At 39.6% G+C, this 12401-nt stretch overlaps 1 protein-coding gene and 1 non-coding gene across 2 annotated transcripts in view; both read left to right on the top strand.

Moving 5' to 3' along the window:
- The window catches only part of LOC126075492 (olfactory receptor 5V1-like), a 218902-nt gene that overhangs the window by 155186 nt on the left and 51315 nt on the right, over positions 1 to 12401 (top strand). Inside the window, exon 4 of the mRNA XM_049883341.1 lies at positions 6973 to 7087. The gene's annotated coding sequence lies outside the window, so the exon portion shown is untranslated. The remainder of the gene's footprint in view (positions 1 to 6972; positions 7088 to 12401) is intronic.
- Positions 5260 to 5367, top strand: LOC126058259 (U6 spliceosomal RNA). Its single transcript, XR_007513156.1, has one exon. It is a non-coding gene; the product is annotated as a U6 spliceosomal RNA (small nuclear RNA).

Raw genomic sequence — 12401 nt, 5'->3', positions numbered from 1 at the left:
TACTCAATATTCAACCATTTCAAGAGGTGGCATATGATCAGGAACCGATGGTACTGAAGGAAGGAAGCTCAAGCTGCTGTGAAAACCAAACCCCAGTGCCGTCGAGCCGATTCCGACTCTTAGCGACCCTACAGGACAGAGTAGAACTGCCCCATAGAGTTTCCAAGGAGCGCTTGGCGGATTCAAACTGCCGACCTTTTGGTTAGCAGCCGTAGCATTTAACCAGTACAGCACCAGGCATTGACAAAAAACAAGGCTCCAGGCATTGATGGAATATCAATTGAGATGTTTCAACAAACAGATGCAGTGCTGGAGGTGCTCACTCATCTATACCAAGAAATATGGAAGACAGCTTCCTGGGCAACTGACTGGAAGAGATCCATGTTTATGCCTATTCCCAAGAAAGGTGATCCAAGTGAATGTGGAAATTATAGAACAATATCCTTAATATCACATGCAAGCAAAATTTTGCTGAAGATCATTCAAAAACGGCTGCAGCAGTGTATCGATAGGGAACTGCCAGAGATTCACACCGGGTTCAGAAGAGAATGTGGAACCAGGGATATCATTGCTGATGTCAGATGGATCCTGGCTGAAAGGAGAGAATATCAGAAGGACATTTACCTGTGTTTTATTGACTATGCAAAGGCATATATATATATATATATATATATATATATACACACACACACACACACACGACAAAAAGTGGAAGAAATTCTCACAACAATTATAGTCCTTGTTTCTGCAACTGGTCACATGGTCATAGCTGGTATTTAGAATTTTTTTTTTTTCTTTCACTACTCACTTCATATTCCCTTTGCCTTCAGCAAGCACCTTAGCTGGTCCTGGTTCTTTGCCTGTTGGAGTGACCCAAACCTTCATTCCTGGAGGTCTGGGCCATTAGTATCATGTAGAAATTGGGTTGCTGAGTTTTCCATTGACTTTAATCACAGGGCATGGAAGTACTCACAGAAGCCCTAAAGAATCTCCTGTATTCCAGACATAGTCTTCTTTACCTCTATTATGTAATAATAATCTGATTTCCCCTTGCTAATCAGAATTGATCACACCAGCCAATATGGTAACTCCCTTCTTTGCCTATAGATCTGGAGGTAAAAGGAACTCGAAGTGACTGGATGGCATTCTTAACTTCTAGTTCAATGAAATCAGTATTGTCTCTCCTGGTGGGAGCACTCCTTCCTTTAGAAGTAAGACCTCTAGTCCAGCAAAGCATAGGGTTATAGTGGCAGGAAGTAAAAATTTTTCGAGTGGGTCATGAGCGGTAATATCAGTGATACTACTCCCTTTCCACCCCTTGATTTCTGGACCCATGAATGCTGGCTATGGGAGAAACAGCACCATATATTAGATGCTGGTTTAGAGCTTATACAGCCTCCTGGAGAGCATTGCTCCAGCCCTACAAGGTATTGCCACCTAGGTAGCACAATAATTGTGTCTTTAAAAGACCATTTCATTGTTCTTTCAAGCTAGCTGCTTCAGGATGTTGGGAAACATGGTAAGACTAATGAAGTTCGTGAGCATGGCCCATTGTCACACTTCATTTTCTGTGAAGTGAGTCCCTTGATCCAAGGCAATGCTGTATGGGATAAGAGGATGGTGGATAAGGCACTCTGTAAGTCCATGAATGGTAGTTTTGGCATAAGCATTGCATGCAGGGAAGGCAAATATGTATCCAGAGTAAATGTCTATCCCAATAAGAACAAAATGCTGCCCTTTCCATGATAGAAGCATCCAAGGTAAAGAACCTTTCACCAGGTTGCTGGCTGATTGCCTCAAGGAATGGTGCCTTATTGGGAACTCAGTGTTGGTCTCTGCTGCTGGCCGATTGGGCACTCACCAATGGCTGCGGTCAAGGTGGCATTGGTGAATGGAAGTTCATGTTGCTGAGCTCATGCCTAACCTCCATCCCTGACACCTTGGCTGCTTTGTTCCTAAGTCCATTGGGCAATGACAGGAGTGGCTGAGTAAAGAGGCTGACTTGTACCCACAGAATGCATTATCCTACCTACTCGATCGTTAAAATCTTCTGCTGAGGTCATGCTTTGGTTAGCATTCACATGAGACAAACATATTCACTTCTTGGGCTCATTCAGAGAAGTCTATGCACATAACTCTTCCCCATTCCTCCTTGTCACCGATTTTCCAGTCGTGTTTCTTTCAAATCCCTGACCATCCAACCAAACCATTGGCCACAGTCCATGAATTGGTATACAGCTGCATATCTGGCCATTTCTCCTGGCAAGAAAAATGAACAATCAGGTGCACTGTTTGAAGTTCTGTACACTGGCAAAATTTCCCTTCACCACTGTCCTTCAAGGAAGTCCCAGAATGGGGCTACAGTGCAGCCGTGGTCCACTTTTGAGTGGTGCTTGCAAATTGTGCAGAACCATTTGTAAAACAGGCATGAGTTTTCTCTTCTTCATTCAGCTGATGGTAGGGAACTCCCCCTGAGACCATAGGTGCAGACTGGGAGAGGGAAGGTAATATGACAGGAGTGGGCAACTTGGGCATTTAGGCCACTTCCTCATGTAACTTATTTATGCCTTCAGGTCCTGTTTGAGCACGATCACTTCCATTTGATGATAGAGTGCTGCTGTGTGGGTCCAAATTTATGGCTCTGCTGGTCAGACAACACCTAGTTCATGACAGGAAGCTCAGGCTGCATGGTAATTTAGTGGCTCATGCTTAAGTGTCCAGTCTCTGCTAAGATCCAGTATCAAGCCAAATGCTGTTTCTCAGCAGAAAAATAGTCATCTGTACAGGATGGCAGGGCTTTGCTCCAAAATCCTAAGGATCTGCACCAACTCACCAATTTGCCAAAAAGGGCCTGCCAAAGACTCAAAACATCATGTCTATCTGCCAATGACACTTCAAGCACCATTGGATCAGTAGGATCATATGGCCCAGATGGCAGAACAGCTTTTCCTGTAGCTTGGACCTATTGCAGAGCTTCTCTTGTTCCAGGACTCACACAAAACTAGCTACTTTTTGAGTTACTTGATAAATAGGCCAGAATAGCACACTCAAATGAGGACTATATTGCCTCCAAAATTCAAAGAGGCCCACCAGGCCTTGTGCCCCCTTTTGAGTTGTAGGAGTGGCTAGATGCAACAACTTATCTTTCACTTTAGAAGGAATATCCCACAGCACTGCACCTCTAGAAATTTCCCTGAAGCGGAAGGCAGCTGAATTTTTTATGAGTTAATTTCCCACTCTCTGGCATGCAAATGTCTTACCAGTAAGTCTAGAGTCATTGGTACTTCTTCCTTTCTAGGTCCAATCAGCATAATGTGAGCAATTTAATGGACCAGTATGACATCTTGTGGAAGATGACCTGTGTGACATCTTGTGCAACTAAAGTATGACAAGGAGGGGTGGAAAATTGATATACCCCTGAGTTAGGGCAGTAACAGAGCTTTGCTGGTCTTGCCAGCTGAAAGCAAACTGTTTCTGATGGCCTTTAGAAACCGGTATGGAGAAAAAGGCATTGGTAAGAGCAACAGCTGCATACGAGGTACCAGGAGATGTATTGATTTGCCCAAGCAATGAAACCACATCTGGAACAGCAGCTGCAATTGGAGTCACCACTTGGTTAAGTTTATAATAATCCACTGTCATTCTCCAAGACTCTTCTCTTTTCTTCACAGGCTGAATAGGCGAGTTGAATGGGGATGAGGTGGGAATCATCACCTCTGCATCCTTCAAGTCCTTGATGGTGGCACTAATCTCTGCAATCCCTCTAGGGATGCAGTATTGCTTTTGGTTTACTATTTTCCTAGGTTGAGGTAGCTCTAATGGCTTCCACCTGGCCTTTTCTATCATAATAGTCCTCACTCCACATGCCAGGGATCCAATGTGAGAATTCTGTCAGTTGTTGAGTATGTATATTGCAATTACACATTTTGGAACTAGGAAAATAACTGCAGGATGTGTACGGGGACCCACAGGACCTATTGTGAGATGGACCTGACCTAAGAGTCCAGTCATAACTAGACCTCCATATGTACCTACTCTGGTGGACCACGGTGACATTTTGAGTCTCCTGGAATTGGTGTCAATTCAAAGCAAGTTCCAGTAATCCCTGAAAAATCTGATTATTTCCTTTTCCTCAATGAAGAGTTACTCTAGCAAAAGGCCATAGATCCCTTTGGGGAAGGCTGGGGGAAAGATTAACAGCATAACAGTATAAATTTTTCATATTACATTTTTCATATTCATGTTCCTATAAAGTAAATTTCACTTAGTAGATTTAAGTATACTATATGCATCAAGGAAACCCCGTGGGGTAGTAAAGAGCTACAGCTGCTGACCAAAAGATCAGCAGTTCAAATCCACCAGGTGCTTCTTGGAAACCCTACGGGGTAATTCTACTCTGTTGTATAGGGTCACTATGAGTCGGAACTGACTGGACAGGAATGGGTTTGATTTTTTGGTTTATATATACATCGAAGTGAGCCCTCATGGTGCAGTAGTTAAAGCACTCAGCTACTAACCAAAAGGTCAGTGGTTTGAACCCATCAGCTGATCTGCAGGAGAAAGACGTGTCAGTTTGCTGCTGTAAAGATTTACTGCCTTGGAAACCCTGTGATGCAGTTCTATTCTGTCCTATAGGGTCACTAGGAGTCAGAATTAACTGACGACAGTGGGGTGTAAGTCACAGAGCTGGCCATTTATAACAGTTCTATTGTAATTTCATGAATTAACTATATATACACATACATGTGTATATATATGTATACACACACACACACACACACGCACATATGTGTTTATTTGTTGTTGTTAGGGGCTGTTGAGTCGATTTTTGACTCAAAGCCAAAACCACCCAGTGGCTGCATGGGAGAAAGACCTAGTGATGTGCTCCTGTAAAGATTACAGCCTAGAAAACCCTATGGGGCAGTTCTACTCTGACACATGAGGTCGCTATAATACATACGTGTATATATATATATATATATATATATATATATATACATCAATTGATACAAATCAGTATAGATAGTAAAAAAAAAGTAAACAAGTCTCATTGTTGAATGATATATACTTCCAATTGTTTTTCTATTAATTTCTATTTTTAGAAAATTTGTTTCAATGTTCTGAAGTATTTTTGAGTCTATACAACAGAAAATGTAGCATAAATATTATGGCAAATTGAAATTCACATATCTGTCTCTTCAATAAATAAAAATGAGCTTAAAGGAAAGACTCTCAGTTCAGATCAGAAAGAAAGGCACAGTGCTCCCTCTGGCAGCACATATACTAAAATCGTGAATGATACAGAGAAGATTAGCATGGCCTCTGCACAAGGATGACACGAAAATTCCTGAATCCTTCCATGTTTCCCAAAATAATAAATGCTGGAGAGGTTCTGGAGAGACGGGAACACTTATACACTGCTGGTGGAAATGTAAAATGGTACAACCACTTTGGAAATTGATCTGGTGCTTCCTTAAAAAGCTAGAAATAGAACTACCATATGATCCACCAATCCCACTTCTCAGAATGTATGCTAGAGAAATAAGAGCCTTCACAAGAACAGATATATGCACACCCATGTTCATTGCAGCACTGTTTACAATAGCAAAAAGATGGAAGCAACCAAAGTGCCCATCAACAGATGAATGGATAAATAAATTGTGGTATGCTCACGTAATGGAATACCATGCAACAATAAAGAACAATGATAATTCTGTGAAACATTTCATAACAGGGAAGAATCTGAAGGGCATTATGCTGAGTGAAATTAGTCAGTTGCAAAAGGACAAATATTGTATGAGATTACTATTATAAGAACTCAAGAAACAGTTTAAACAGAGAAGAAAATATTCTTTGATGGTTACAGAGTGGGGAGGGAAGGAGGGAGAGGGGTATTCAGTAGTTAAATAGTGGACAAGAACTATTTTAGGTGAAAGTAAAGACAACGTACAATACAGGAGAGATCAGCACAACTGGACTAAACCAAACGCAAAGAAGTTTCTTGGATACAACCGAACACTTCAAAGGCCAGAGTAGCAGGGGCAGGGGTCTGGGGATCATGGTTTCAGGGGACATCTAGGTCAACTGGGATAACAAAATGTATTAAGAAAACATTCTGCATCCCACTTTGGTGAGTGGCTTCTGGGGTCTTAAACGTTAGCAAGGGGACATCTAAGATGCATCAATGGGTCTCAACCCACCTGGAGCAAAGGAGACTGAAGAACACCAAAGACACAAGGTAATTATGAGCCCAGGAGACAGAAAGGGCCACATAAATCAGACTACATCAGCCTGAGACCAGAAGTACTAGATAGTGCCTGGCTACAACCGATAACTACCCTGACAGGGGACACAGCAGAGAATCCTTGATGAAGCAGGAGAACAGTGGGTGCAGACCTCAAATTCTCTTAAAAAGAGCAGACATAACAGTCTGACTGAGACTGGAGGGACCTCTGTGGTCATGGTCCCCAAGCCTTCTGTTAACCCAAGACTGGAACCATTCCCAAATCCAACTCTTCAGAGAGAGATTGGACTGGACTATAATACATAAAACTGTACTAGTGAGGAGTGAGTTTCTTGGCTCAAGCAGACACATGAGACTATGTAGGCAGCTCCTGTCTGGAGGTGAGATGAGAAGGCAGAGGGGGACAGAAGGTGGTTGAATAGACATGGGAAATACAGGGTGGAGAGGAGGAGTATGCTGTCTCATTAGGGGGAGAGCAACTAGGAGCACATAGCAAAGTGTATATAAGTTTTTGTACAAGAGACTGACTTGAATTGTAAACTTTCAATTAAAGCACAATAAAACAAATGAATAAAATAAAGGCACAATTCTATACAGTATATGAGACCTACTTGAGAAAAAGTGATTCGTGAATTTTCTAGATCCAGGTCTGTGTGACAAATGAAATATTCTCTCAAGAGCCCTTCCACTACAAAACAACTAACTTCTGGATAAAATTTACTTTTTAGTGCAAGCTAATCTCACAGAAAGAAAGATGAATCTGCAAGCACGTCTCCACACCAACGTGTGCACCGTAAGTGGCCTGAAACCAGAACCGTGAGCAGTTAGCAAAGGCAAAAGCAGGTAACCTTAAGGGAATGTTACAGTATATTTGAAATAAATAGCCTATCCTGTGGGCAAGAGTGGGAGAGATAAATATGTGAATTCCAAGATAAGCCCTGGAATCAGGAAGGGATTAGAGTGATCCTATTTTGGTAGCCTCCTCTGGACACAGGGATAAATGAAGGGACATATTCTGGGGAAAAAAGCATCTTCAATTTAGGTGCCACAATTTCCATTTTAGGACCAATGAATATGATAGAATAATCAAAGATAACCAAGCACATAAGGAAATAAATCATTATTAGTAAAAATCATCAAAAACAACTAACTACAGATTTAAACACTCGTGGACCCCATGAGAGTCTAAATTTGACTTATTGGAGTTATTTGATTCCAACAAAACATAAAATATCTAGGTATGAAATGCTTGAAGAAATAAAGGACTTATAAAAATATACAAACAAAAGAAATTCCCAATAATGCCAGTTCTAAGTAGAAATTTAGAAATACACATATAATTAACACAATTAAAAAGAGAGCATTTAAATAGATTTTTTTTCTTTTACTTGAAAAGGAATTAATGAACTGAAAGATATATTTGAAGAAATAAGTCAGAATGCAACCTAGAAAGACAAAAAGAAGGAAAATATGAAACAAAAAGTAAGAGATATGTCTAATACGTATCCAACCAGAGCCAAAAAGGAGAGAATACAGGTAATCCCTGACTTACGGTGGGGCTCCCTTCCGACGACTAGGACAGTAGTCCGTTATGATGTAAGCTGAATATCTCTGTCTGTCTTTTGTAAAGTTTTTATTATCACTATCTTTATAAATCCAATCATAATTTGCCTTTGGGGTTGGAAACACTATATGTAAACTTACAGGTGTATTTTAATACGTAACCCCATTGCCGTTGAGTCGTCAACTCTGACTCATAGCTACCCTATAGAACAGAGTAGAACTGCCCCAGAGGGTTTCCAAGGAGCAGCTGGTGGATTTGAACTGCTGACCTTTTGGTTAGCAGCCAAGATCTTAACCACTGTGCTACCAAGTCTCCTTTAATACATACATAAAAAAAATACACAAATAAAAATTTACATCGATGGTGAAGAATTGAATGACATTGGCATTTTGTCATTTGTGCTAATACCTCCACTTGTGGAAGGTTCTGACTCATCTGGATTGTCCCTGGGAATGGAGATGGCGTTTCTAGTCACAAAAATTTCAAGGAAAAATTGAAGCCAGATGTCAGTGTAAGAATATCCTCAAAATACTGTCAGAAAGTAACTGTAAGTCTAGAATTGCCTACCAAGCAATCTGTCAAGAATGAAGGCAAAAAAAGGGGAGGGGGGATATTTTCAGATAAAAAAGATATGACATTTACCACCAACACACCTTCACTAAGAAACCCTAAAAAAAAAAAAGCCCCCTGTAAAACAGGAAAAAAATCTTTCTAAAGAGCCTGAAAGAGTGAGAGGAAAGTTGCTAAAATACAGACAAATCTAAAGAAATATTTTCTTATTCGAACAATAAGGAGTCCTGGTGGCATAATGGTTAAGCGTTCAGCTGCTGACCCTGAAAGTTTGGCAGTTTGAATGTTCCAACTGACTCCATGAGAGAAAGACCTCGCAATCTGCTCCCTTAAACATTAAATCCACTGCCATGGAGCCAATTCCAACTCATAGGGATCCCATAGGGTTTCCAAGGTTGTAAATCTCTACAGAAGCAGACTGCCACATCTTTCTCCTGCAGAGATGCTGGTGGTTTCAAATCACTGAGCTTTCAGTTAGCAGCCAACCACTGCAAACAACCCTTAAGCACTACAGCCTAGTAAACCCTATGGTGCAGTTCTACTCTATCACATGGGTCACTATGAGTTGAAAATTGACACAACAGCACCTACAACAACATCCAAATAAAAAAATAATAATAATGATGATGTCTGATTTTTGGTGTGTCTTTGTTAAGGTTTTCCCAAAAGCAGATCCTGTCAAAGTTACTAGTGCAAGTAAGTTATATTGGAGTTTATCCCAGGAAATACCAGTATAGGAATGGGAAGCTGAGATAGAGAAGGGAAAAGGAAGGAAGCTGGAGTAGTCACCAGCTGTAATTAGTCATTAGTTGAGGGTTTCTTCCAGGGGTTTTTAATTCCCAAGCACTTCCATTGCCCTGAACTCAGACTCCAGGAGTCAGAGGGAATCTGAGAGAGACAAGATTATTGAAAGAGAGGAGTCCAAGTTACAAGAATCTACAGTCGCCTAGAAATGAAACTAGAGTAGCATTGAAGAGTATGACAGTGCATCAGGATCTAAAATTGGACATTAGTAGTGAAGGGGCACACCTCCAAAAAAAATTTCATTCTGAAAATTCATTTAACATAGACCTTTTTTTTTAAAAATGTTCAAGGCAATATTATGTAACAAGCATATTGCTTGTACTCTATTCTCAGACTCTGTTGGTGATAGCCCTTTCCTTCACTTATTATCTGTATTTCTATACTATCTGAGATACTCCCCAACTCCAAACCATGGCTTAGTGGGACAAAATAATAGGTTGATTCAAGGTCAAGTTTTGTGGATACACCCTGACCATTGTTTTGGCCCTGGCAAGGCCTTTCTCCCACATCCTAAAATGATTGGTAAGTCATGGCATTCAATTACCACATTTTGTTTATCTTTGGGACACTTACAGACAAGCATCCACTACTCTTTCATAGAAATATTACAAATTAAAGTGTACAGATTCTCATTACATACAATAAATATGAGGACAAAGGGATAGCTTATTTTTTGTTATAGGCTTTTCTTATAACTAATATAAATAATGTATTAAAAATGGAAGAGTCTGAAACTCAAGGCACCTTATTCTACTAGTAATCTTTTTTTTTAAGTCCATCTGCTTCTAAATGAAATATTGGAAAATGGCCAAGATCTTGGCCCATTGGGACAAGATTTTCTTAAGATCCCCTGGTACCTATTAGGAAATACCACATTCACATGTACTTACGATATACTCTTTAAGAGAAGAAAGCTTGTCTAAGCAATGTAAATATTGTTGCCCACAGAATAAATTCCAATATCCTACTTTTGAGTAACACAACAAAATGTTCTAAGTACCTTGTGAAAAAACATCAATACTACGTTCCCTCTCTTTTGACTTCAAAACCTTCAGTTTAGAGAGTATATTGAGCTTACATTAGAAAAATGTCTCTTTTTCTACATCCTTTGGCTGGTATTTGGTGAAGGCAATCAGAAATTTTGTCGGCAACCATATTGCTATTTTTTCTAGTATATCTTGATAATTATGCCATTATTTGTCTTTGATCTCTTCCTCTTCTTCCTTCTTTGTCCCCTTTTTCCATTCTGCTGGGGCTTTGTTTCCATCTTAGACCCTAAGATAAAGAGCATGCTGGGTGAATAGTAGTATAATTGCTGGAAAGAGTCTAGGTCCCTGAGGATTTCACGAAGTAGAGCCTTTATACTCACTGTAGCCTGCCTATTTCCAGAATCATTTCTTAAAATTAAGGTGGAATCCAAATAACATCAGAATTTTTAAAAATGAAAATACATTTCTATATTAAAAAAAAAAACTACTATTAATTTGGGTCTGTTACTCACAGGTGAAACTTATCTTACGTGTTACCTGATATAACCTCTATTTTACCAACAAATTGAATTAAGTATAAGACAATGTGTAGAAAATTAACTTTTTTCACAGAAAATTTTAAATTTGCTCCTTCTTTAAATTAAGCATGTTGTCCTGTGGTTGTTTAACTTATATTTGACAATTAAGTAAAAGATATGAAGAGTGAGAGCACAGTAAATTTGTTTCCAAGGTAAGTTACCTAGAATCAACTTTGGTTGCCTATATGGCCTTTGTCCTAACTGGTGAGGTTTACTTGTCTTTATTATTTCTCCTTCTCATTCCTTAAATTTTGGTGTTAACAAAAATTCAGTTCTTGGCTTTCTTATTTCATTCTCTGCAGTCTTTAGTTTCATGGATCAAACATTATCTTCATTCCAAAAAGCAAAAATGTGTAAACTCACTATTTAACTTCTGAGTACCAGGGTAGTATATTCAAATGTTTTTTGGAGGCTTGTAGTTGTAAATAATATTAATAATAAGGGCTAAAAGTTGTTCAGCACTTTCTATGTGATAGCCACGGTGTCTTATATAACCTGTTGCCATTGGGTCAATTCTGACTCATAGTGACCCTATAGGACAGAGTAGAACTGCTCCATATAGTTTCCAAGAAGTGCCTGGTGGATCTGAACTGCGGATGTTTTGGTTAGCAACTGTAGCTCTTAACCACTATGCCACCAGAGCTTCTGTGTATATATGCATATTTTAAGTTTAATCATATTTAATTCAGTACATTGATAGCTCCTCAAAACAACTTGTTTAAAACTCATTCCTTTACCAAAATTAGCTTTACTTTTGGATTTAGCCATTTTAGTCAATGGTACCACAATCCTCCAACTTTCTTATCCCAAGATTTAATCTTCAGGTCCTCTTTGGTTCTTCTCTTTGTCCTAAAAATAAATGTGACAGCAAAACTTACTTTTTTTCCTTCAAAATGTGCTTAACTGTCATCTTTTTATTTGTTTTCCAATATCACTTTTTTTCTTTCCATAATCAAGCCCTCTTTGCTTCACAACTATATGATTGCATTTACTTCCAAGTGGCTTTCCTTGCCTTTAAAGTTTATTTTCAAGAAAACTCTGCATAAAGTCCTTGGATTAATCTTTTTTTTTTTTTTTTTTAGTTGTGCTTTAGATGAAGGTTTACAGAACAAACTGGCTTCTCTTTAAGCAATTAGTACATATACTGTTTTGTGATATTGGTTACCAACCCCACAACATGTCAACACTCTCCCTTCTTGACCTTGGGCTCCCTATTACCAGCTTTCCTCTCTCCTCCTGCCTCTGGGTTAGTGTGACCCTTTAGTCTCATTTTATTTTATGAGCCTGTCTTTGGCTGAAGGGTGAACTTCAGGAGTGACTTCATTACTGAGCTAAAGGAATGTCCAGAGGAAGGACCAAGATGGCTGACTAGGTAGAAGCTTCTGCCAAATCCTTCTTGCAACAAAGACTCAAAAACTCAAGTGAATCGATTACATACATGACAATCTATGAACCTTGACCATCAAACACAGAACTAAGGAGTTGACCTGAGATACAGGGGAGTGAAAAGTGGTGTGCTGAAGCAGTAACTACTTCTGAAACCAGTGTCCCTCTACACAGCCTTGAGCCTTTGCATTTCCCTGGTGCCAGAGTGGTGGGGCTGATTGTGGCTTATGGAGATGGGGCAAGCACGGGATGCAGCCCTAACCCTA

The sequence above is a fragment of the Elephas maximus genome, chromosome 1, assembly GCF_024166365.1.
Source record: "Elephas maximus indicus isolate mEleMax1 chromosome 1, mEleMax1 primary haplotype, whole genome shotgun sequence".
Taxonomy (NCBI): domain Eukaryota; kingdom Metazoa; phylum Chordata; class Mammalia; order Proboscidea; family Elephantidae; genus Elephas; species Elephas maximus.
Note: the sequence above shows the minus strand (reverse complement) of the source record. Positions and strands in the feature narration are given on the sequence as shown.